Genomic DNA, 27,942 nt, shown 5'->3' with positions numbered 1-27,942 from the left:
TAGTCTGCGCCACATCGGATCTTGGTCATCCTGCCACATGGCCAGTTTTTGTACAATCTATACATGTGACATCATCCTAATGTCTTGTTGATGTCATCAGAAGGCTTGGTAGATGTTGATGTCATCAGTTCTTGATCTTAAATTTGATGCGTATATGGACATCATTTTAGGGCAAGTTTGAGCAGCTACGACAACCATATGACCATCAAATTTAACCCCATCATTTGTTGATGCAACCCCTCTTCAGATTGATTTTCATTTTTGTAGTCCAACTTTGAGAGGCCATAACTCAAGCATCCAGACTCCAAATCAGGTGCAATTTTTTTAAAAGTTGGGTAAAATTTTTTGAATTTTTCAGTGGTGCAACTATTTTCTAGTTTTGGTGCACAGATTATTTAGAAATTGCATTTTTTGGCAACTATACCTACATAATCCTACATTTTTCAAATTCAAATGCTCCGTATGGGCACATGTAGATACGAAAATATGTTCTTTTTTTTTGAAAGTACACTATTTTTTGTCTACATTCTAGATCTAGTATTAGATTGTAGGGTTTTGTGGACAAAATTGTCACTTTCAATAATAAGACCTTTCTTTGCTTTGTAATGCTTCAGAATTGTAGCACATTGTAAAGTTTCAGATTTGTACTCCATATAAAAGTTTTAACAAGCAAAATCAAAAGTCCATGAAGGCCAAAATTGGCAAGTGGCTCATTGTAATCACACTACTGATAAAGTGCCCAAAACATCTCTTTTGGGGGGGTTTCTAGATTTAGTGAAAAGGGGGGGTGTTCTTGGTTTTGTGTTCTCTCTTTTTTGCACTTTTCTTTCATTTTTTGCATTATGGGCAACTTTAAGTTTCCTAAATTAACTCCTCACAACTATGCTTCGTGGTCAATCAAATTTTTTTATCACTTAATGCATAATGGAGTTTCACAATATGTAGATGGTACTCTTTCTAAACTAGTAGGTGATAATATATTATATAGTGAAATTTCAGCTTGGGTAGCCATGGATAGGAAAGCCCTAGGTGATATATGTTTGGGGGTAGATGATAAGATCATGTATCAAATCAAGAAATGTACTATGTCCAAGGAAGCTTGGGATACCCTCGAAAGCCTTTATGGTAAAGTGTCTAAAGAGGATGTGTTCAAAATTGAAGATGAGCTTGTATCCTTAGATCCTAAGTTGTATGACTCAATCCAAGATTTCATCATCAAGGTGAATGAATTAAGGATGAAGCTTACTAATTGTGGGAGTTCTATCAAAGATGATAGACTGATTTATCTCATCCATAAAAAGTTGCCATCATAATATTTCACATTTGTATCTTCTTTTAACACCTCTAAGACTACCTTAGGGTCTGCCTACAAGAAAGTCACTTTTGATGAATATGCTAAACTGTTGGATGATGAAGAAAATAAATTGAAATCAATGGGGATTCTCAAATCACCTTGTTCCAAAGCATTGGTGGCCAACAATGAGGGTTCTCAAGATTCAGCTAGACAATCTTCAAATAAAGGAAAGGGTAAGAAGAATTAGAAGAAAGACAAATCAAAGGATGTAGAAAAGACAACACCACAATCATATCAACAAGGCAAGTCCTCAAATTCCAACAAGAAAGGGGACAACAATAAGGAGAAGAAGAAGTGTGCTTATTGCAAGAAATCAGGTCATGAAGAGCATGAGTGTTATATCAAAAAGATTCATGAATTAACCAACATCATGAAGAAACATACTGTTCCATTGCCTAATGCTTACAAGAAGAAAGGGTCATCTTCAGATTCAAAGGGCAAAGGGCAAGCACTCATGGTTAATACAAACTCTTCAAAGGAATGGATATTTGACTCATGTGCCTCATATCATATGGGTTCTTCAAAGGAGGATTTTTCTTCAATGAAGCAATCCAAGGTACTACACATCTACATGGGGAATGATAGCAAAATGGAAGTTGAAGGAAAAGGAAATGTAGAGATGGAAAATGGAGAGTTTCAAGAGGTTCTCTATGTTCCAAACCTAAGTTCAAATCTCCTTTCAATCTACCAAATCACTCACCTTGGAGATGGACATAGAGTTGAGTTCCTTCTAGACTCAGTAAAAGTGAACCATCTTAAAGATGATTCCTTGGTTGTAGTGGGGAAAGTGAATCACAATAAGAGGTTGTACTCTTTCTCTTGTTTTGTACCCAAGTCTTCTTCCAAGGCCTTTTTATCTCAATCCAATTCAAACATGCAATTATGGCATGAGCGGTATGGTCATCTTGACTACCACTATCTTCAACAAATTTGCATTACCTAAATGGTGAAAGGTCTACCTCAAATCAACTTTTCTAAGGGTAAATGTTCAATAGATTCAATGGATATGCATCCAAAGGGGAAGTTACAAAGAGGGAAGTCTTCTAGAGAAACAAGTATTCTATAGATGGTTCACATGGTATTAGCAGGTCCTTTTGCATTCAACCAGGGTCGCTACATACTCACTTTTGTTGATGAATTTTCAAGGTTCACTTGGGTCTACTTTCTTCATAACAAGAATGAAATGTTGGACAAGTTTCTAGCCTTCAAGAATCATGTAGAATGGAAATTCAGAAAGGCCATCAAAGTACTCCAAATGGATAATGGAAGCATGGATGTGAATAGAAGACTTAAGGACTTTTGTAGACATGAGGGCATTGAACTTCAGACTCCACTAGCATTCAATTTGCATAAGACAGATGTTGCAGCTTTGAGGATCCACACTCTTAAGTCTATGGCAAGTTGCATGATTCATGCCAAGTCTCTAGATCCATCATTAGAAATCAAAGCAATCTCAAGTGCCACTCACATTCTTAATCATTCTCCTCATCCAACCTTAGATGGAAAAACTCCTTTTGAGGCATGGTGCGGAAAAAACCTATTGTGACACACTTTAGAGTCTTTGGTTGTCCTGCATGGGAAAAGAAATCTTCCAGGGGATGCAAGGCACATTCATCTCGGCCTTGTACCTTCATTGGTTATGAAGATGGTGTGAAGGCATATAGACTTCTAGATCCTAAGACATATTAGATTTTTGTGGAGAAGGATGTATACTTTGAGGAAAGTTCTCCCAGCTTGTCCTCTACTCCTCTCTGCACATCATATAGTGTGGGAATTGATAGTGATTTCAGTGATAGTGCTTCAATAGATTTAGACATGTGGGGTTCTATCGACAGTTATAGTGAGAGGTCACTTCATCAATTTAGTCCACATGCATACATTGCCATAGTGATAGGTCCAAAACAATAGGGTACATTTAGTCTTGCAGATACAAGTTCAATGATAGATTTGGGGGACAATATTCATGATCTGACTCTTCTTCTTGATGCAAAATTACCTGCTTTAGTTGTCACAAGGGATCCATCTGACTCTCTTGTTCATTCTCTACATGATTGATCCTCATAGGTTGAAGTGATTGTGGATACTTATGATCAGCAGTTGCAGTAGGGTTCTTCATCAATTGCAAAGATAGATAGTTCTTTGGGATAGGTTCTTCAGCCAGTTGAGCAGGTTTCACAAACATCACTTATTCATGGGATTCTTTCCACACACAGTGGAAGTGTCTCATTTGTACCTTTGGCATTGTTTCTTCCTAAGGGGAGGAACACCATTCTACAGTCTTGGATTAGCTTCTTCATCGGAGCAGTCACTATTTGGCATTCTTCTTTGGGGGGGGGGGGGGGGGGGGGAGCCCATCCTGTCTCTCTTCCTCTTCTCATCATTCTCTTATGTATATACTAGATGTATTTCATAATGGGGGGGTCTTGATTACTCCATCCATCCATGCATCCATATTTATCTCTCTTTTTGGTGGAGGGTTTTTCCCATGAGGTTTTCCCTCTTTCCCCGCTTTATGGGAGATTGCATATCATTATGTACATGGGTACCTAACATGGCCTAGTAGCTGGGGCCCATTATGCATTTCATCCTAGATTTTGTGAGCTTAAGGGCATTCCCCTAAGTTGCACTTGAGGGGGGGTGTTGGTGTAAATAAGTATTTACTTATTACATTCACTTAAGTTTACTTAGGTTAATGCATTATTTAATTATTTTGCATTATTTTATTATTATTTTAGGTGAGACACTTAGGAGTTTGTGTACTCTCATTGAGTTACACAACTCTAATTATGCACATGGTGTCTACAACATAGAAGTATACATCATTCACTAAGTTGTCATGATGAAAACATAGGTATCTGCACTCCTCATTTAGCACATGTTGTCTACATCACTGATTTGCATGCTACACCATTGCAAGCTTATCCTCACATCATCACACTTAATCCAGTGCTTAATGGAGGATAACCCATATTTGGTGGACATGTGCCTGGTTGTATGACATATCATGATGCTGACTTCTATGCATTCTAGAAGCTCTCATGAGGCCTTTATATATGGGCACTCCTAGTGTACTATTATGCTGAATATTGAATTAGTATCATCATTCTAATCATACTTTGTCTATTTTGGTCTACTGTGTGCTTGTGTTGAGTTCTTTAGTTCTTGGGTGAATTCTGGCCTAAGCCAAATTCTTACAGTTTGAAACTTATTTTTCTTGAAATTGTGTATCAACTATGAAGTGACTATCATTCAAAGGTGTATTATATATTTAATTATCCTTTCACACTTGGGTAGAAAGGTTTCATGAACATTATTTTCACTCCTTTTCTAAGGATCTACTTTCCTTATCATAATGTCATTTTTTAATTACTTGGCATTTTTTTCTTATAGATAATAATTCATTTTGATTTAGGATTATCTCTTACAAGAGATGTGAGTCCATGATCACAACCTCTCCTTTACTTGAAAATCTATTCTTATTATAAATAACTTTCCTTACTTTGGGTTTCAAATTTTTCATCCTTTATCAAGAATCCATATTTCACCTATAAATAGGGGTTAAATGGGTGAATTCTTGTTCTTTCCCCCCTCTTTGTCTTTAAATTTTTATCTTTGTTCAACAATTCCTCTTGAAGGTGGATGTATTTTAGAAAATATACCTTCCTTTTAAGGGTCTCTTTTGATAAGTATAATATCCTTTCACAAATATATATTTCCTTATATCATAATAGTCAATGATCTTAGCTATGTTCAAGGCATACATTTTTTTTTTAAGGATATCTTTTAATTTTTGGAATATGGTATCCTTGATTCTATTCCTTTAGATGTTGACTATGTTTCCAACATAAGGAGTGAGAATACATATGGTCTCTTTTGTACACTATATGCAAATTTATCAATAGCTAGATACACTTTCGCAGATTAACATGGACTTCCAAATCATTGAAAAAGTTTTCAAATTAAAATTCTAAGACTAACACCTACACAAGGACTAAAACTATATATTTGAATTTAATATGGATTTAGGTGGAGTTTTAATAATTTATATACATAGATCCTTGGAGACTATGGTTTCCATAAGACAAATGCTGACAAGCCACTAGGAGGCACACAAATTTAAAGGTAAAATTTACTAGCATGACACATAAACCTACTAGATTTTTCAATGCTATCTTTTGGATGGTATATATTAATACAAAAAATATTACTAATAATGATTCTCACACTTTTCTTTCTTTTATGTGGTCCATAGTAAGACACAAAATCTTGGTGGGCATGATGGTCACACAATCTTACTAGGCATCTTAATCACCCCCCCCCCGCTCTCTCTCTCTCTCTCTCTCTCTCTCTCTCTCTCTCTCTCTCTCTCCTCTAATGGTTGAGCTATTAGGTTAGACCATGGACTTTTTATATCCTTGGACATGATCTTGTTCTTCCATGTGATCACTTTTACTCTTACATTAGATTTCTAGACATGATATTAGTGGGTGATACATTTTTTATTGAGGTCTCTTTCACTAGTTAATTTAGACTTTTTCTTGGTCCTTTGATTATTTCCACCCCTTGTGCATGATGTGGAGTTAAGATCCTTAGTTTGGGGGCTTACATCCTTAAATTTATCAATATATTATCTCTTTGCAATTCACTTATCATCTCTCTCATTGTTCTTTCTTTCTGTCCCTTCCTTTAACATGAGAATGAGTATTTCTCATACTCCCAATAAAGTGGGGGATAAATATACCATCCTAGGAAGTAAGCACATACTTTATGTTCATTTTGAGACCATTTTAGCCTACTTTAGTATATTTCTTATGGTAAGGTCTCATATTGCATTTAATGGTTCCTATTTATCCTTTAATCATATTTAAACTCAAGATTGGCTCTATGTTTAATGTGTAATTTCTTATTTCCACCCATTTATATAATTAATTTTTTATTTAAGCCCTTTTTGTTGATCTCATATTGGTTTTGACAATTGAGTGTCAACACACTACATAAATTTACTTAGTTCATGTCAAACTAGTAATATATGCTAAGTAGAACATGTAAATATTAGACCATGCCAAGTTGCAATGAGTGCTGAGTCACTCATATGTTGAGCAGATAGACCATGCTGAGTAGTTCAGGTGCTGAGTGAATATTAGATGCCGAGTAGTTCAAGTGTTGAGTTAGAAATAGAATTATAGTATATGTTGAGCATCAGTAACTACATATGCCAAGTAACACAGATTGGACATATTTTTTTGTTATGGCACAAACAACTATGTAAACCATTTTTTAGTTGACCTAAGGATAGTTTTTGATCTTTTGGAGATAAGGAGGAATCTACGTGTAGATTCCCTATGCAAATTACATACAACTAATAAAAAAATGGGAAGGTTTAAGTGGAAAAATGGATTAATTTTAGCCATAGATTCATATCTAACCCTAAGCCACCTTAGTCTTCTTAAGGAGGACAAAGGCCTAAAATATCAAGAGAGTTGAGAGCATTGTAAAGGGGTGAATGATTGAATTGGAGGAGTGAACAAGATAATTTGTAGAGCATTCAAGCTGACTTAGTGATAAGAGTGAATTGTAGAATCAATAAGTGAAGAATAGAGGATAGAGGATGCAACATTGATACATCAGATCATGAAGGATTAATTAGAGATTGGATAGAGGTGATGTGTTATCAGGAAAGCAAGTGCCAATAGCAAGATCTATGGTAAGGCATTTTGACAGGTGATTTCAATTAAATCTCCTAGGTAGAGTAGTCCTAATACGCTTTACCAAATTGTTTAATAGGGTGGCATTCCAAGTGAATGACCTAAAGTCCTTTAACTAGGCACACATCTAACAGGGTGTTGAAATCCTCTAACAAGGTGGGACTTAATAGTCTTTGTAAGTCTTTGATAGGGCAGGCCTTTCATAGGGAAGATCATGATTCATGGTCAAGCTATTATAACCATAATTGGCTACACTTTATTACTACAGTAGTAAAGATTTGTGGGTGTCATCCCCACTCCAAATTTTCCTTCTCATTGGGAGGGTTTCTAGGTAATCATATCAAGTTTCAAGTGTGTGATTGATTACTTATATGTTTTAGATGTGTTTACTTTACATGTTATTTTAGTATGTTAATTCATATGATGTATGAAGGATGAAAGTTTTGTGGATTCAACAATTGGTATCAGAGCCAAGTTCTTATAAGGAGAACCTTTGTAGCTTAGAGGAAAGATCTTAAAATGGAAGTCTACAAATTGGGAAAGACTATTGAGAACTAGGAGATTGAAATACATCTTATAGTACATCAGCTAAATGAAGCTATAGATGCTTTAAAGAGCTCCTTGAAGAGAAGGAAAGAAATTTCCATTGCAAACAATGACACATAGTACAAAGAGATTGACACCACAAGCCTATTTGTAGATGGTAACTCTAGTGAATTTGATGCAGTAGTTGTAGATCTAATGGAGAAGAATAGAATCCAAGTTGAATAAATTAGAAATCTCAAGTTGGAGCAAGAATCACAAGCTATACTACTATGTGAAGTGATTGAACAAAAGAAGAAAGCCATGAAAGACAAAGCCATGATTGAAGAAGGTAAATGAATTCTGGCAAATAGACTAGAAGAGAAGTCAATAGAGCTAACTAGGATCTCAAACATGCAATTGGATACCTTGAGCTAAATGATGATTACTCATCATGAATTGAATTTCAAGGACATTGAGATAATGACCTAAAAAGAGAAAAGGAATTTGTTAAAAGTTTCAACAAGCCAAATGAAGCCATCAAATACTTTGAGCAATTATTGAGATCCCCTAGATCTAACAAAGATACATCAGGATTGGGCTACACAAGTACTAAATAAGGAGAATCATCCAAAGTTGCTGAAGAAAGGAACAACAGAGGTAAGAATTCCAAACCTACTTGTCATTTTTGTGGAAAGAAAGGACATACCACTAATGTGTGCAAGAGTAACAATACAAATCAAAATGTCAAGCATAAGAACATTGTTTACTGTCATAAGTGCAATAAACAAGGTCATTAGGAACATAAATGTAGAACCAAAACCATACATGCATCAAGATTTGAAGGATATTGCTACAACTATCAAAAGTATGGACATAGAGCATTTGAATGCAGATCCAAGTCCATATGGTCATCAAATAAGCCAAAAAAGGTAAGAAGCTATGGAAACTTATAATTGGGATTACAATACAAGATATAGCTGCCACTATTGTCAAGAATATGGACATATTCTTAAAAATTATATTAGGACTCACTTTAGTGGTAACTACAAAAGGTGGTTGAGTCAAACCACATGCTTTAGTTGTTTGAAGACTGGTCATATTAGCAAGCATTGCCCAACTAGGTCAAAGGCACCAAGTTGTGAGTTTGATAAAGGAAAAGGCAAGGTAGATGTTGAACACATTAGGAATGAGATGAATAAGACATGGAAGAAGAAAGATGGTTGCAATACATCAAATGGAGAAGGGATCACTTTGGCCAATGGGTCAAGTGATCATACCTCATCAAACTAAGAAAAAAAGAGGTATGTGGTACTTATATTTAAAATTACTATATCATACATTGGTTCCAAAAGAAGTTAGTATTGAAAATACTACATTAGCATGAATGAAGATGAAAGATGTTGTTGAAAATTCAAGATTAAATTTTTAAGTTTTCATGTTGTTGCCAAGCATGACAAGTTTTCAATGGATGCTAAGTGGAATACTACTTAGTGTTGAGTTGCTAGATTAGCCAAGTTGATGCTGAGTCTTTAGTAGTTTCCAAGTGATGGTAATATCAATGGATGCTAAATGATTTTGAAATCAAGTTAATGCCAAGCTTACAGCTGTACAAGCACTAAGCATTAATTGCAAGGACTTTTGAAGGGTATATGGTCATTTTTCACTCATTTATCATCATTTTAAATTTGAGTAAGAGAAAATAGAGTAGAAGGCAATTCAAAAATTTGTTTGAAGCATTCACAAAAGATTACAATGATGATTTCACTCCAATTATTTGAATTTTTAAAGGTATTTATCACAAGTTCAGCTACACAGTTTGCATTTATAAAAACCCTAGTTTGTCACAATGGGGTCTAGCTCAAGAAATGTAGAAGGGAAAGAGGTCTTGAATGTCCAATTAGTTAGTAACATGGTAAAATATCCAACTTTCAAGGCAATTCTAGATGTTGCTTACAAACAAGATCCTTTAGGCATGTTGTCCATGATTCCCCCAAATGTCATTATGGGTCAAGATGTCAGAAAATATTACAACCATAAGATAGAAGGAATAGGTGACATGGAAATATGGGAAGAAAATGATAGATTATGTGAAAATGACATCTTGAAAGAAGAATTCAAAATTTTTGAAAGAAGGGTTTGATGCGTGCCCTAGAATTTCCTAGTGTATTCAAGACAAAATGGATAAGAATAGTATAGAGCCCTCAACATTCTCCAAATGACATTGAAGATGTTGTTAAGAAATCCACTCAAATGTGGAAATTAATCTATGGATTAACAACTATGAAACAAGGAGAGAAGGACCCCTTTGAGGGTAAAAATGATGATAAGAAAGAAGATGACAAAGAGGATAGCAATGAAGAAAGAAATACAGTTGAGGAGGAGACTGAGAAGATGAATACTAATATGACAATATCTAAAGAAAAACAAGAGGAAAAAAGTGTGTAAGACACATAAATATTGAGTGCTAGTGCTCATCATGATACAAATGTACCTATAGAAACTATCATTGTCAAGGATGTCTTTGATGCATTAGCTTAGAACATAAACCCATTGACTACAACAGATTTGAAAAAGATTCTAGATTAATCTACATTGCAAGCACAATTATGTACAAATCCTATTTTGATTAGTGTAGAAGAACTTCAAAAGGTAGTAACTGAAGTTACAAGGGATAAGGTGAATACACAAGAATCACCTTCTATCATCCCTTCAGTTACTGGTGATCAACCTTTGATTCACACAACTATAGACACATCTATTAAGGTTGACACAAGTGTTAAAGTGGACAAAATTGAGTAGAGGTAGACTACCAAAGAAGAAAAAAATAAAACAATAGAACAAACAAAATAGATAAAAATAAAACAATAGAACAAACAAAATAGATAGATGCATCTATACTTGAAGCACAAACACAAGGTCCACGTCATGTCATCATCATAGATCAAGATAAGTCTAAAGAAGGTAAACAAACACCTAAGGTAAAGGAGCAAGATTCCATCTAAGCATTGGTAACTTTACCAACATCTCACTCTTCACCTACAAAAGTTCTTCAAAAGCTAAGCACATAAGCTATACCCCTACAAATCTTAGTGCCAGGCTCAAACTCTTCTAAGGTTGAAAAGGTAATTCACTATGGTGATATCACTTTGGTTGAAGAGATAATAATTTCTAAATTTGACTATGCAACAATGACACTAGATCAAATAAGCATTTTACAGTAAGTCTTAGAGAAAAAGAAGCATCAAGAAATTATTAGGAGGGAATATAGGAAAAAAGAAAGTACTAGAAGAAATTAAAGACATCTTTTTAGATGCATTCAGCTTGTCACCTCCTAAAGAAACCAAGCCACTATTAGATATTGTGGAAAAGGTTAATAATGAAGACTTGGATACAAATGCTAAAATTTTAGAATGGTTTGAAAGAAAATTTCAAGGGAAAGTAAATGAAAATATATCTGGTGACATAACACTTACTCAAGTTGCATTGGCAACCAAACTTGAGGATGTGAAGAAGGTACTTGAGAATATCTTCTAATTGTACACCAAATTGTGTAATCCAAACTCTTCACCCAAGAGACCAGACATAGAATTCTGAGCTTGAAGAGGAATCCAAACATATTAGGTACATAGGTACCTCATAACCCAACTTAGAGTGAGAATCATTTCCATACATTGCTTCAATCACAGAGTCAATTAGCTATGTTAACAGTAGAAGAGGCTAACACAAGAGCCAAATTGATAAATATTCAGGCCTCCCTCACCCCACACATGGAAATTCTTTGTAAAGAATTAGGCTATGCAATTTTTTTTTAAAAGAAAGATCCCAATCTTTCCACACTAGATAGCCTAGTACACCTTGCAACCAAGCTTGCTATCCAAGTCAAGTCATTAGATGTTGCATGTGACAATTGGAATGCAACTCTTAAAATAATAATGGAAGTCCATAAATTATTTTTTAGACAAATACACTATAAGTGTATAACCCATTTGACATAAGTGTCAAAAAGGGGGAGTAAGTAAGCAAGAAGAAAGGGGGAGTAAGTAAGAAAGGGGGAGAGATACAAATGGAAAATTATTGAAAAGAGAGAGGCAAAAAAAAACAAGAGAGAAACAAAATGCAAAGATGGAAATAGAGTAGAGAATATATCAGCTAAGGTAGAGCATAAAGAGTATAAGTGCATTGAAGTCAAAGAGTATTAGTCAGTAGAGACAAATCTACTTAGAATGGCAAACAAATTTTGGATACAGAACAAACATATTAACTCAGGGGGAGTTAAAAATTTTGAGGGATATAGGTTATTGCAATTTTTTTGATAATTTTGAAGTTTTGTATATAAGCCAAGTCATGGTTATGTTATACTCAAGAAGATTAGATTGATTATGTATATTCAATTATTTTTGACACTCATGTTAAAGGGGAAGATTGTTGATCTCAGATAATTTTTGACACTTGAGTGTCAACACACTTGAGACATTTACTTAGTTCATGCTAAACTAGTAATACATGCTGAGTACATGTAAATATTAGACCATGCCAAGTAGTTTAGGTGCTGAGTGAACAGTAGATGCCAAGTAGTTCAAGTGCTGAGTTAGAAGTAGAATTACAACATATGCCAAGCATCAATAACTACATATACTGAGTAACATAGATTGGACATATTTTTTTGTTATGGTACACACAACTATGTAAACCATTTTTCAGCCAACCTAAGGATAATTTTCAATCCTTTGGAGATAAGGAAAAGTCTACACATAGGTTCCCTATGCAAATTACATGTAGCCCATTAGAAAATGGGAAGGTTTAAGCAAAAAAAGGATGAATTTCAGTTGTAGATTCATACCTAACCCTAAGCCACCCAGTCTTCTTAAGGAGGACAAAGGCCTAAAATTTCAAGAGAGTTGAGAGCATTGTAAAGGGGTGAATGACCAAATTGGAGGAGTGAACAAGATAGTTTACAGAGCATTCAAGGTGACTTAGTAATAAGAGTGAATTGCAAAATCAGTTAAGTGAAGAATAGAGGATAGAGGATACAACATTGATACATAAGATCATGAAGGTTTAGTCAAAGATTGGATAGAGGTGATGTGTTATTAGGCAAGCAAGTGCCAACCACAAGATCTATGTTGAGACATTTTGATAGGTGATTTTAGTTAAATCTCCTAGGCAAAGTAGTCCTAATATGCTTTACCAAATTGTTTAACAGGGTGGCATTCCAAGTGAATGACCTAAAGTCCTTTAACTAGGCACACTTCTAATAGGGTGTTGAAATCCTCTAACAAGGTGGGACTTAACAGTCTTTGTAAGCGTTCTACAAGGTAGGCCTTTCATAGGGCACATCATGATTCATGATCAAACTATTGTAACCTTAATTTGCTACACTTTATTGTTTTAGTAGTAAAGATTTGTGGGTGTCATCCCCACCCCAATTTTAGCTTCTCATTTGGAGGGTTTCTAGGTAATCATATCTGGTGTCAAGTGTGTGTTTGATTACTTATATGTTTTAGACGTGTTTACTTTACATGTTATTTTAGTATGTTAATGCATGTGATGTATGAATGATGAAAGTTTTGTGGATTCAAGTCTAAATTCCTGATTCACCACCCCCCCACCCCCTCCCCCCTCTCAGTAGTTTACCTTTCCCACTTATAATTCCAACACTTTTACACATGTTTTCAAATTTTGGGATTTTCCTTAATTTCTTGATAGACTGGTCCTTTCTTAGCACACAACACTAGGTCCTAAGATAGCTTTCAAAAAGTATTTATAAAAAAGGTTGATTAAGGTCAATATTTTCTTGGACTAGGAAAAATTAGATTGCACTTTTCATAGGGATTTTATTTTAAATAGGATTTTGGCTTGATGCAAGTTCATTTCTCATAAATGCTTAAACATTGGGGCCAACCTTGTGAAACTTGAGTCCCAAAATATGTATAAAAGAGTCATCTTCCTCTCATTTTCACATTTGGGGGTCACTTTTGACCAAAACTTTTGACAATAGATGAATATGGCTTGTCAAATTCATTTTTTTAAAAATATGAGCCCAATAAGATTGAAATTTTGATGATAGTTAAGTTTAGCATCAAAATTTTGACATTGTCAGAGATATAAAAATGAAAAGAAAAATGAAACTTCATTTATTCACACAGAAAAGTGTGAGTAGGAGGGAGGCTTCATGAAGATTTTTACAACACTGTTGAAGGTAAGGATTTTCAGAAAACAATTTGCAAGGCTTATCTTGTTTTAAACCAAGTTCATTTTTTCTCTATCTAGTACTCTTCTATTTTCTGAAGTGCATTCATCACATTATCTAGGAGGAAATTAATATTTCATGATTCATGCTATTTGAAAGCCCAAATTTCTATCCTTCATATGTTATTTACATGGCTATCAGTTGTGCCCAACTTCTCAAAAATTGCATTTTCGCATAGACTAAATATTTCCATTAAGAGGTCTATTGAGTGAAATCACAATTGATAAGGAACTAGATTTCCATTATTTCTCCACATATTTGGTGTCTTTATAGGCTAGCCATTAGAGATACCCTTGTCTTTATACATTGACTGATAGAGGAACTTGATTCATTCACATAGCAACAATCTCTATAGACTAGTCGTGAGAGATACCCTTGAACAAGATCAAATCTCTTCTGCATGTAAATGTTATTAGAATACATTAAAATCCCTATAGTGATTGACTAGGGTTTTGAGATAAATAATAAAACTAATGATGGTTCACCAGACTCTAGGTATTGCTTATAAACTTGCGCAATATTAACATGAATAGAAAAATCCAATAAGCATGCAATTGGAAAAATCTATTAGACCATGAAATTTAAAGGAGATGATGAAATTTGTTAGACCATGAAATTTGTTAGACCCAAGACTAGAAACGACATAAATTTCCTTAAGAAAATTGACCTTGAGGCTTGAAATGTGGACTTACCTTAAAACTTGAAAATTCATTGAACAAATGGAACAAGGCATTACTATACCCTTAATGTGGATTAAAATGTTCTTCCAAGACTGCTAAACAGAGCATCGCAAGCAATGAGCAAACATAGAAAACTCATCGAAAGGATTCATGAATTTCATTAAGGAAAAAATAAGAAATATTTTCCCACATATGGGCATTTGGGCTAAATGATAGCAGTCCAAACATATTTGACTAAGAAATTGGAAAAATCATATATATTGCCCATGATCAATTAGGAAGAGTAAATCCTTTCTTGTATAAATTGTTAGTAGTCAATACCTTATTTTAAAAGAACAATTAGTAAAAGATATTTATTTTAGGAATTGGAGAGTTAATCCAAGCTTTAGACCTAAATGAATTCTCAAAGTCTTTAAAATTCATAGATAAAATAGAAGAAACAAAGAGCCTTCCCTCAAAATTGTGATTGAAGAACATATTATCATTAATACTCAGTCTAGTAAAATAGGAATTTGGATTTTAGTTAATAGGAGGAAGAGAAGGATTCACATCCTTAAGTATAATTCATTCATTATTTCTCTAGTAGTTTCTAACTTCAATCCCTAGTAAATTCTTGCATTTTTTTGCATGCTAGAAGAAGATTAGATCTTCAAAAATAGGAATATCCATAATCCAACTGTCATCCCTAAACTTGATCCTCCTTTCATTACCAAGATTCTATCTTTTTCCTTGCATAACATGTTCTTATCTTTATGGATACTATTCCAGATTTGGTAGCCATTAATCCAAACATCTAAATAGAGGTAATCCTCAAGGTTAGGAGCTACAAAGACATACTTTTTCTTAATTAGAGAGTTCCATTCTTTTTCCTCTTCAAATATTCTCTAAATTTGTTTAGAGAGGAGAAATTTGTTAATCATTCTGATAGTTTTGATACCAATACATCCCTTGTTAATTGGTTTGCAGGCATTTTCCTAAGACAATTACAAAAATGAACCTTCTCCTCTATGTCCATCCAAAGAAACTTCCCCTAGATTTTTCAATTATATTAGCATACTTAGCATGAATTAAGAAAAGGCTTAATGAATACACATGCATATTTTGGTGAATAGACTTTAAAAGTTGGATTTTCCTAGCTTGACTTAAAAGGGCTCCTTTTTAACTAGTCAACTTGCTATTAATTTTGTCAATAATGGAATTTCAAAAAGAATTAAAAGGCTTGATCCCTAATGGGAGACCAAGATAGGAAAAAGGAAAAAAATCAATCTTGCAATCAAGGATTTTAGATATTCTTTTTTGTCTCTCTTCTGGATTATTGATAAAGAAAATGGAACTTTTGGTCCAATTGATTAGTTGGCCAATAGAATTAAGTATAAGAAGAAAGAGAAATCTTAATTTTTTCCCCTCTTTGAAAAAATTTATTCACGTCATGATAGTGTCATCAAAAAATTGCTTGTGAGAATAAGGAGAAAAATTAGAAAAATATTGGAGACCCTAAATCTTTCCATCCTGAACAAATCTTCCAATACATCTGCCAAAAGGTTTCACCATGATATAAAAAAAGATAGGAGAAATGGTGTCACCCTTTTTATACTACATGAAGATTTGAAGTAATTATAAGACATACCATTCACCAAGACAATAGTAGAAAAAGTGGAAAATGAATTTTTGATTGAAACCCAAAAGCACAAAAACCCCCAATCAAATCTATCATAAGATTTTGGCAGATCTAATTTTATTAAAAGACCTTGTTTGTTTGATACTTCTAGTGAGTGGATGTTAACATGGATGTTTCCTTGCACACATGATTAATGTTATTTTCTCATATTGGTCACCATAGTGCCAATCTATAGCCACCTCAATTTTGTAGTGTAATTTTTTTGTGCATAGTGGAACTATTTATTTTTTGGAGCCATATCTTACATATAAAAAATATTATTTTTGCATACATGTAGGAATTGGAAAGCTAGTTCCATGAATTACACAACCATATTAGTTTAATTTAAAGTCATTTTTGTTTTGATTTGAATTTGACTTTTGATGCAAGTAATGGATGTAATAACACTATTTGTGCTTCTAAGCCTTCAAACCTGAGACCCACATCAAAAATGATTCTTCCATCACCAAGGGCATCCTTCCACATTTCTACTCACCCAATCTCAAGAACCCATGATCTATTCTCTATCTTTTGAAATGTTATTTTAGATCATCAACACACAAAGCATACCAGTTGCTTAGCCTCAAATGTTGTTAGAATATCCCAAGCAGGTGGGTGGTGGTAAAAAAAGAACCAAAATGGACATACTGATCGTAATACCCTTCTACAAACTAATAATTAGGGGTTTCCACTATGGGAATTAGGAGGGAGGAGCCATTTCATTTAAAACCCTAACTGTAGTCTAGGTTAACCGACAAACCAAAATAAATGAAAATCAAACACAAAATAATTCTATTTGATATAAAATAATCAATACACTAATTTTTTTTTTAAAACACAACTTTTTAACATAAAAATAGGTACATACTGAACACTGCAAGAAGATCTTAGATTTGTACTTGCTATCTGCACATTTCTTTCCCACCAAAATACATGTTTATTTTATTCAAATTCTATACAAAACATTCCAACCCTTTCCTAGGTTGAAGATATTTAGTTTATAGCTAAAACCTCTTGACCTTACAAATTCATTTCTACATGTTTGATCAAAACAATAAACTAATTGTTGATCTTCCATTTTTGCAAGAAAAGTTGCATGATAACTTTTTTTTGCAATTTTCCAATCTTTCAAAACAAATGACTTTAAACACCTCCCAAACCTTAAAATATCATGCAAGAATACTAAAAAACATGAAAATGAAGATTTTTGGTCAACTCACAGTGTTGACGAACCTTTGACTTGCTTATATGCCTTATTACAATATGCAAGAAATTTGTCTAAATGCATTCTTGGGATAGTTTGAGATTTCCTAAATGCCTTGTGTCATCTTGGACACTTATTAACCTCCTAGTCTATCCAAAATTGGTGTTTGAACACCTTATTTAGGACCTTGGGCCCCTATACCAACTTTGGACCTTTTGCAAAATATGGGCCCACTTTGACACTATACAGGTTCCAATATTACATGTTTTCATTTCATGTTTTGATATTTTTGTTTAATATTTGACAAGAGTTTAGAGACATCATACATTATGATTTTCTCCCCATATTTTTCTATTTTTCATTTAAAGAAACCTTGCCTATATATTGAATTTTTCTTATTCCCAACAAGAGGAACATTGTTTAACATTCTTGATTTTCATCATTATTTGTTGAACATCCAACATTGATTTATTCATTTATACATTGTGGGACTGCATACCTTCTCTTTTTTTCTCCAATGGCTGGGAACAATGACTTTACATTGGCGATGGAAGTTTCTTGTGGGTTCCTCCTTCCTTTTTCACTTATACATTTTTTCTTCATCTTCTTTCTCTTTTGGAGGGGCTTTTTCCCCATGAGTTTTTCTCCTTTATGATGTTTGTGAAAGATTCTTTTATACATAGGTACCTCACATGGAATTGTGGCAATGACCTATCTTTTCACTTTCTTTCATTCTCCCTTAAGTTGCACTCAAAGTTATCCTAGGATGAAGTTACTCTAGGAAGAACCTTAGAATATCTAACCACATTCTTGGCAACAATCTTAATGGATGCCAAGTGTTATTATATGCGTTAATGAATTTAAATTAATTGAAATGACATGGTTTGAGGAGGGAAAATCTTACCTCATAAAAACTCATGGCTTGCATGAAAGGGCCATAGTAGTAACCAAGATACTCAAGTTTCTAAAACTCCATTGGTAGTTAAAAAATGTAATATGGAATTTAGAGGCATATGAGTTCCTTAAGTAGTTTATGAAACCTATCATTGAATGTTATTTGTGATCCATTTTCATAAGATAGTTCACTCTTCATGAATTTATCATACACTTGAGATAGTAGTCCTTAATTTCGATTGGAGGTTGCTCATTTCTTCCACAAAAATATATGCCTTTAAGTTTTTGAGTTTCTACACACAAGTAAACCATATATCACATTGTGATTGCATATAACAAATGTATTTTTGATAAAATTAATAGGATGACATACCACTTCTTCTTTTAAAAAGTCTAATAAAATCTAATAACACTTATTCACACCCCCTCACTCCAACCCCCCAATGTTTCTTGATCCTAAATTGATCTTGTAAAAAACATCCATACCTTTACTCACATTTGTTGTAGCAACATATTTCAAGTGGAAACATACATAAATGAATAATTTTTGTTCAAAATCAATGCCAATATTTATATTGTATAGCTCATTTGATTTTTTTAGATGCCATCTTTACTAAAAAGATAGTAATATTTAATTATTATTGATTATATATAAGATACTACTAATGCGTGTATGTTTATCTTTGATATAATTTTATAGCTCAAATATTTTCTTGTGAAGAAAGTCCACACCTAACAATAAGAACCCAAAACAAAATAAGGCAACAATTGATAGATTGTGGTCTCAGTTCAAAAGAAATAATGGTGGAAAAAGTTATTGTCCTTGCAAAAAATGCAAGGGCTTAAAGAATCCAAGAATTCTAATCACAACATCTCAGAGACATTGTAGGAAACATGATCACATTGAAGGGGGAAAGGATTTTCTATTGGAATTATTTAGACTAACTGGGGGGCGGGGTGGGGGGTGGGGGGTGTGAATCAATTATCCAAGGTCTAGCTATACAAATAAAACTTTTTATAGCTTAGTGAACCAATATCCATAAAACATTTTCATCATGCATGCATCTATTGTATTATGCAATCACTTAAACTTGTAGATTACTATCAAATCAATTTGCAAAAATGTAAACATGAAACGTAACAGATTCAATAACACATTTGACACAATAATTTGATATGGAAACCCAATTTGGGAAAAACCACCAGTAACATGCTATTCATTCTCACTCTTATGAAATGATGCCCTGTGAAAGGCCAACCCTATTAAAGGTTATAATGTACATTGTTAAATGTGACTCGGTTAAAGAATTTCAATCACCCTATTAGGAGTGAGCCTTGTTAGAGGACTTTAGAACATTTTCTTGGAATGCCACTTGATTAAATGATTTAAAAATGACTTTTAGGTCAATCTTAATTCAAAGGATTTACCCTAGACTGATACAATGATTCACTCAACTTAAACTAAAATTGAGTTTACTTGGCTCCAACTGATTTTCTGCTTGGCTTGCACTAACTTAGCTCGACACCTACTATGTAGAATGTTAAGCATGGTTGACAAACTTTGTTTAACTTGTTCTTCTAAACTTAATTAGTGTAACCAACCTTTGCAACCTTAATTATATTATCAATGCACTATAATATTACTGTCTTAACTAATTCTTGTACTCCTTTTCATATCATAACTCAACCTTTCATCTAGGTGCTATTGTTACCTCATTTGATCAAATCCTCTTCATTAATCAAATAAAGGATATAAGAAATTGTCTTATGATAAACTAGTAGGTTTGACATTAGTAAAAACATAATGATTGAAACACATTTATCATACTTGTATCAATATGTTTTCAACAATCTCCCTCTTTGGCATTGATGGCAAACCAAACTGACCAAATTTAATTAGTAAAATCAACAAAATACCAAAAAGAAAATAATTCCGTGTATTAAAATCTCTCCCTCTATCAATAGTTTTCATCTTCTGAATAGGTTAAAAAATTCTATTTTGACCAATAAACAATCAATCAACTCATCGTTATGACTCCCTCTTGACCACTTCTTATATCTCCCTCAACATTATATTCCTCTTACTAGTTAGATGTAATCAAAAGATACACTTTCTCCCTTAGCACACTTACTCCCTCAGCTTTCATCTCTTAGTACTCTTTAACTCTCAATACATTTTCTCCCTCTTTGACAACAATGCCAAAGATTTGTCATCTTCATATGCAAATATGATTATTTTTAGTTTCTCCCTCAGTCACCTAGCTTGTGACTAATTTGTAGCTCCAACTCTTTGATTACTTTAGGCAGCTCGTAAAGTATGATCCACTACATCAATTTGTAACATATGTCAATCAACTTGTTTGATGTAGGGCACTCCTCATACTTCTTAGATAGCCTTTGATATGGATATCGCCCCTAGTTTACCTCTTAGATGCTCATCAACATCCCACATTTTATTTGCAGTGTCATAGCCTTTGACGTCAAAAAATTTGGCATCGTTCAAGGTAGAGGCAATCTCCAACATTGCCTAGTTGTATTCTTTCTTCATTTTTAGATCTTCAGTAGTTAGGGCTCCAACAAGATCAACATGCTCAACAAAAATGGTAGATTGTGTATGATCTCCAAGACCTCCTAGGTGTAGCTTGATTAGACTTTTCCATGCAGGAAAGTTAACTCTATTAAGCTTGGGTACTTCTCTTTTTGACATCTTGATCTTTTTCTTTCTAGTATCTTCAAATTAGTTCTCTTAAGTAGATGAATATGATGCCAATTGTTGGAATTCTTTAGAATGACTGGGGGGGGGCATGTTAATCAGTTATCTAAGATCTAGATGTACAAATAAAAATTTTCACAGCTTAGTGAACCCATATCCATAAAATGTTTTCATCATGCATGCATCCATTAGATTGTGAAGTCACTTAAACTTGTAGGTTACTATCAAATCAATTTGAAAAAATGTAAACATGAAACATAAAATATTCAATAACACATTTGACACAATGATTTAACATGAAAATGCAATTTTGGAAAAACCAATAGTAACATGCTACTCATTCTCACTCTTCTAAAGTGATGCCTGTGAAAGGCCAACCTTGTTAAAGGTTACAATGCACACTATTAAATGTGAGTTGGTTAAAGGATTTCAATCACCTTTTTAGGAGTGAGCCTTGTTAAAGGGCTTTAGATCATTCACTTGGAATGTCACTCGGTTAAAATTTTTACAAATGACTGTTAGGTCAACCTTAATCCAAAGGATTTACCCTAGACTGATACAATGATTAGAGAGTACTAGTAAGGCTTGATCTGATAACAACTTATAACTCCATTTGTAGATTAAAAATCTCTATTATAGTCCTCCATTCTACTTGGTTTTCACACTCTTTAGCTTTGATAGCTTGTTCACCCTTCAAGGATCCATATCCTTAACTCTTCTTTCTTTTCTTGCTAATGTAGTCTCTTTACTTTGGTCATTGAATAAAGCAAATACCCTAGACTCCTTATCTTCCTTAGGTTCTCAAACATGACAACCCTTGCTTTTGACCAGCCATCTCTATAAATAGAGAATTGAGATATTTTTTCATTCATCCTCCATCATTCATTTTAGGGTTAGGTTGGATTAGGTAGGATTCAATGAATCAAACCCCTCATTTCATTTCATTCCCTTCTAGAAACTTCTCCTTCAATCATCTTTGAATTTTCTTCAAAATGGTTCTCCATGGATTATGTGCCACTAATTCATCAACCTTATATTCCACATGGTTCACACAATCTAAGAAAATAAACTTATCAACTCATATTCATCAAATTCTTCATCTTTCTCATAATGTTGGCACTCAACATTAATTGACTTTTGATGCTTATCACATATTGTGTTGCTCAACATCATCCTTTATTAAATCACTTGGCATGAACTAAAGTTTACTGGTGCTCGACATTAACTAAACTTTATTCAACTTACACTATTTCACTCGACTTACACTAAAATTGACTTTTCTTGGCTTCAATTTATTTTCTACTTGGCTTGCACTAACTTTTCTTGGCACCTACTATGCAAAATGTTAAGCTTGGTAAACAAACTTTGTTTAACTTGTTCTTCTAAACTTAATCAATGTAACCAACCTTTGCAACCTTAAGTATATTATCAATGCACTATAATATCATTGTCTTAATTGATTCATGTACTCCTTTTCATATCATAACTCAACCTTTCCTCTAAGTGACATTGTTACCTCATTTGATTAAATCCTCTTCATTAATCAAATAAATGATAGTACTTAAATCATATAAGCAATTGTCTTACCAACAACTAGCTGGTTTGACATCAGTGACCAAACAATAATTGAAACACATTTATCATACTTGTATCAATATGTTTTCAAATTGTTTTTCCTTTGGTGAATGTAGATTTTGAACTGGTGGAACATAGAGGTGTGAATATTGAAGTAGAAGGTAATGCTTCATCAAAGAAAATTATCTTGAGGTAGAGAACAAAATTGAAGATGTTGGTATTAGTGCAACTAATAATGTGTCATAGAACATGATTGAAGAAGATTTTATTGGCACAAATAATGAAGATGATGATAGTTGTGCATCTAATGATGGTGATGAAGATAACCTTGATATACTTGTAATTTAAAAAGTATACAAGCCCCTATTCCAAGTGATGAAGGGTTCCCCCCTTAATACCATAACACATAACAAAAAAAAAGAAACAACAACAAATGCAAGAACAAAATATGGACTTCTTATTTGCACCACAAATGTTGAATTTTAGAATTCACAAGTACAATATGCTAACCCATATGGGCACCTTCATTATAGTAATATGAAAGACAAGCTGTGAACTATCACCTAGAGCTATCCTAGACAATGGTTGGGCCTTTCTTAAATAGGTAATTTTATGCCACCCAGGAAGGTTCTAAATTTTGAAACTTAATACCTACGACCGATAGACCCTAACAATACATATAGAGTCAACCAAATACATTTTTGATAATTATTTTAGATATTTTAGGTAACCCAACTTTAAAAGGCCATAACTCTCAAACCATTGCTTTGATTGGCTATTATAATCACTTTCAAAAATACCATCTTGTGATCTACATGATCAAAACTATGCAAGTGCCCTTTCATCGAGTTTTCAAACCTCATCTAGGCACTCTAAGGCCTCTAATGATGAGCTTGGAGACTTTCTACAAAAAAATTCACCAAAAATATGCAATAACTTCTCTGATACTTAAGTTGGAGCAATGAAAATTTTATGGTAGACTTATAACTCTAAAATGAACCTTCATGTAGAAAATGAGAATATTCAGAGCTTGTATGAAAAACTTACTATAAATAGCAAGTTCCCATAAATAGTAACCACCCTATCTACTAGTCCTTATCAAAATAGAAAAGACTTAAAAGAAAATATTTTTGGGTGATGCAAGATTTCTCTTACACCTAGGATGCTCCTACATCACCAAGGCTCCCAAACAACACTTCTCTCCACTGTATTCTTGCTAGTAAACTTCAAAGTTATGAATGGTATATCTAATGTAGCAATCTCATGTATGCTAAGGTATATTATCATTTTTGTCATCTTCTATGTTAGCATACCATTACTTTTATTATTATTAATAATACTTTTCCATAGGTTGATAGGTGAGTGTTTGTTAGCATCATCAAACATTCTACCTCACTCTTACCAAGAATTATCAACTATTATGAAAGATATTGGAATGACATATCAAACAATACATGCATGTCCCAATGATTATATATATATATCATAAGCAACATGAATTTGTAAAAGAATTCCCTAATTGTCACATTTGTAGATATCAATCAAATCAAATAATAAAAAAGGTACCTTGCAAGGTTTTTTGGTACATTCCCATTATTCCACATCTACAATGATTATTTAGGTGTATTAGCTTGGCATAATTTATGGATTATCATGTACACAATAGAAGTCAATATGATATTATGTGAATGCCTATGAATGGTTCTACATTTAAGGACTTAACAGATAGGTGGCTAGGATTTAAAGAACCCCATATTCTGAAGCTTTCATTAGCAGTAGATGGTATCAATCCATTTGGAGAGATGAGATCTGTTTACTCAGTCTAACCTATTTTTGTTATTAACAATAACATTCCTCCTTAGATATCTATAAAGAGGGGGAACATAATGTTGGTAATGATTGTACTAGGCATTTTTCTATTTACTAGTTATCTAAATTAATTTATAAACACAATATCAAAATGGTTGTAATAATAATATTTTATTTATGTTCATTCAATTAGGTAAGTACCAAGTGAAAGACATGAATGTATATATTGAGCCCTGGATTGATGAGTTGTTGGAGTTATGGAATGGGGTCACTATGTATGGCATCTTTAGACCAATTTGTGAAAGATAATTTCAATTTCGTGCAATGCTTGTATGGACAATACATGATGCCCCTAGACTAACACCTCTTTGTAGTATGTAAAACTAATAACACATATTTTTGGTATGTAATAGTGCTAATGCATTTTTGTTGTATGTTTAAGTTGTGTGTAATAATTGTAAATATGAATCTTATAGTACACATGTCATCCAATTATACATGATCTTGTAGGTCTTTAGACAAATGGAAAATTTTCCTATCCAATTTGTGGTCCAAAGTTGAAATCTCATCATTCTAAAAGTTTAGGATAGAATTTGTTTGATGAGCATAGATACTTTCTCCAAAAAAATTATAAGTATCAAATTGTCAAAAAATATCTTTTCAATGGGAAAGAAAAGACAACATCAAAGCCACAAAGAATGACACCTCACATGTGGAATTTGCAATACACTAGAATGAATCATCAAGGTTATGTCATTCCATCTAATCTAGGTTTTCATATGAAATTTAAATTTGGATACTATCTTTTGTTTACTAATGATATAATTGATGTTCATGAAGGTTGTCAAAGCATTGATGAGAAACTTCCAAAATGACTTAAAAGCTATCTTAGACAATTTAGTAGGTTGTCATACTACGAGAACCTCCCAATAGTGAATTTTTTTGATGCTGGCATATTGGAAAGAATGTAGCATAGACACTATGGAAAATGTTGGATGGAAGGCATGACAAAGAAAAATTGGTCAAAAATTTCAATGATATTGTTGAGTCCAATCATGCATTAGAGTTTTTTCTTGAATCAATAGCAATGGAAACTAGATTAATATGAACCCAATTCCTTGGTTACAAAAGAAACAACAAACTAATGGCATATATGATGCCATAAAAAAGCTAAATTTCCCACAGGATTTTTTGCAAACATAAGCAGTCTCATATCAAAAAAAGTGATTTTAGGTCAGGGTTGAAAATGCATGATCATCACACCTTCATCAAGGTAAGTCATGTTCTTTTATATTTACAATAAATTTGTAAAATATCATGTACTTTTGATTGTTTTATTTTATAATATATTGAAAATATCATTTTATTATTATTGTAGTACATTCTACTTCTATCTCTCCCACATAGCTTTGACAACATGAGTGTCAAACATGTTATATATGATCTTGGGACATACATGAGGTTAGAAGTGTTATTAGTCTCATTAATATATTTTTGTGTGATGAATATCTTCTAGGTGGTTGTCATCTAAATAAATTGATAAAAAAGACACAAATCAATAGAAGAAAAAAATTTCTCAGCTTTTATGTGAGATGCAAAAGTGTCTACCTTCAATTTTTTCAATGCACAAGAACACTACCTCATACATCTAGTCGAAGATATCAAATTGTGTGCACCTATACCAACTAGGTCAATGTGGATGGTTGAGAGGCAGCTAAAATTTTTGAAGGGCTTAGTTCAATAGAGAGCACATCTTGAGGGTTCCATGGTCGAGGGATATATGGTCTACCAAACCATGGTGTACATTAGTGAATATCTTACCAAGTTTGCATCAAAGATCTATGTAGATCGCATTTGGGATCCCAACTCCATGAATAAATTTGAAGGGGAGTATGGAAAGGTAGATTGAGGAAAGTGAGAGGTAATTATAAGATATTATTTTAGTTAATTAATTCTTATCCATCATCAATATAAGTTATTTCTAATTGGTCTATTTATTTTATACAATTTCTCATGAGTGGGATGCACTTCATCTATATATTGCAAACAATCTTGATTGGATGATGGTATGGATTGAACGATCTCAACAAAATGGTCACTCATTAACATTGGAAGGTGTTGCTTCATTGGTTAAAGAAGCTCATTGTAATAGAGACCCCAATGCTATGCCAATGGTAATTGATTTAGAAAATGGTTTAAGAGGTGGAAAGATACATATAAGTTAATCTATCATGACCTATTTGTTTAATATAAACTCATGGATGGATGCATAATTTTGACATGTTTGAAAAATAATAGGTCAAGCACCACAAAGCTATGTACGACAATGGAAAAAAAAATTGCATAAAAAAGGTGGACAAGACTAAGAGAACTTGTGATTCTAGGATGACTACGGTCTTTGAGGTCAATAATATTTCATCTAGAAATGACATGCATCCTCTATGATATAATTGAGTGCAAATTTAATTCCTTCAAATAAGTTCTATTTAGTGTCAAATGGTATAGGCTATGACTAAATCAAAAAGATCCTGATAGAACTATTATTCAACATGATAATAGATTTAAAATGATTAATACAAGGTCATTTGAGCTAGTTGGGAATGAATCCTATGTTCTTCCAAGCTAATGTGAGTAAGTGTTTTAATTTGGTGTTCTATATAAAGTACGTTGCTAATTTTTCATTAGACATGATCCAAGAGGAAGACTGGTAAAGTATAATATGATTGAAGAAGAAGATATCGAAGAAGTGAAAGAAGAAGATATCAATGATGGTCACAAAGATGGAGAAGGAGATGATGGAAAAGATGAAGTAGGAGATGATAATGATGGTGGTGGTGGTGGCAAAGATGATGATGACGGTGATGGTGATGGTGATGATGATGATGACAATGATGACAATGATGGTCATAGTGATGATCATGGTGTTGGAAATGGTCATTCAGATGATTTGGATAATAATGGCAATAATGATGATGTTCATGATGATGAGATGGATGAAGAAGATGATCAATGTAAATGTATTAGGTGATGATTACTTATAATATGTTTTTTCTAGAGGTAACCATTTAAAAAATATACAAACTTATTTTTTTTGATGATGTATGCATATTGTTCATGCTATGTTCGATGTAATTTGTAGCATAAGTATCATGTAATTTGTAACTAACTTAAGAAAAATGATTTACATATGTAGGAAACTAGACCCCTTTAATAAGGATCATACAAAGTGACATGGTTTGGGAGGTATAATTTTATTACATGCTTGATTTCTCTTTACCTTCAACATTAACTTTAGGTAAACTTCATCAATATTAGCCCCATTTTATAGCAAAACATTTCTCTCTTTCAATTATATATCTCATTTGATGGGCTAGAGGTACCACCAAATAGGCATCTATCAGATTTGTCTTCCTTAAGTGAGGGAAATGCAAGAATAGAAGAGGATAATGAGACATGTATTAGGTCTATGAAAGAGAGACATACTAGAGGAAAAATATTAGAAGAAAATTCAATAAATGCATGAAATTTTTCCTTGCTCAAGGGGGGTTCGTATTCTTATCATGATGAGACAAAGGG

This window comes from Cupressus sempervirens, chromosome 5, assembly GCF_028749045.1.
Source record: "Cupressus sempervirens isolate cs-2001-9-10 chromosome 5, ASM2874904v1, whole genome shotgun sequence".
In the NCBI taxonomy this organism is placed as follows: Eukaryota; Viridiplantae; Streptophyta; class Pinopsida; order Cupressales; family Cupressaceae; genus Cupressus; species Cupressus sempervirens.
This window is presented reverse-complemented; position numbering follows the sequence as displayed.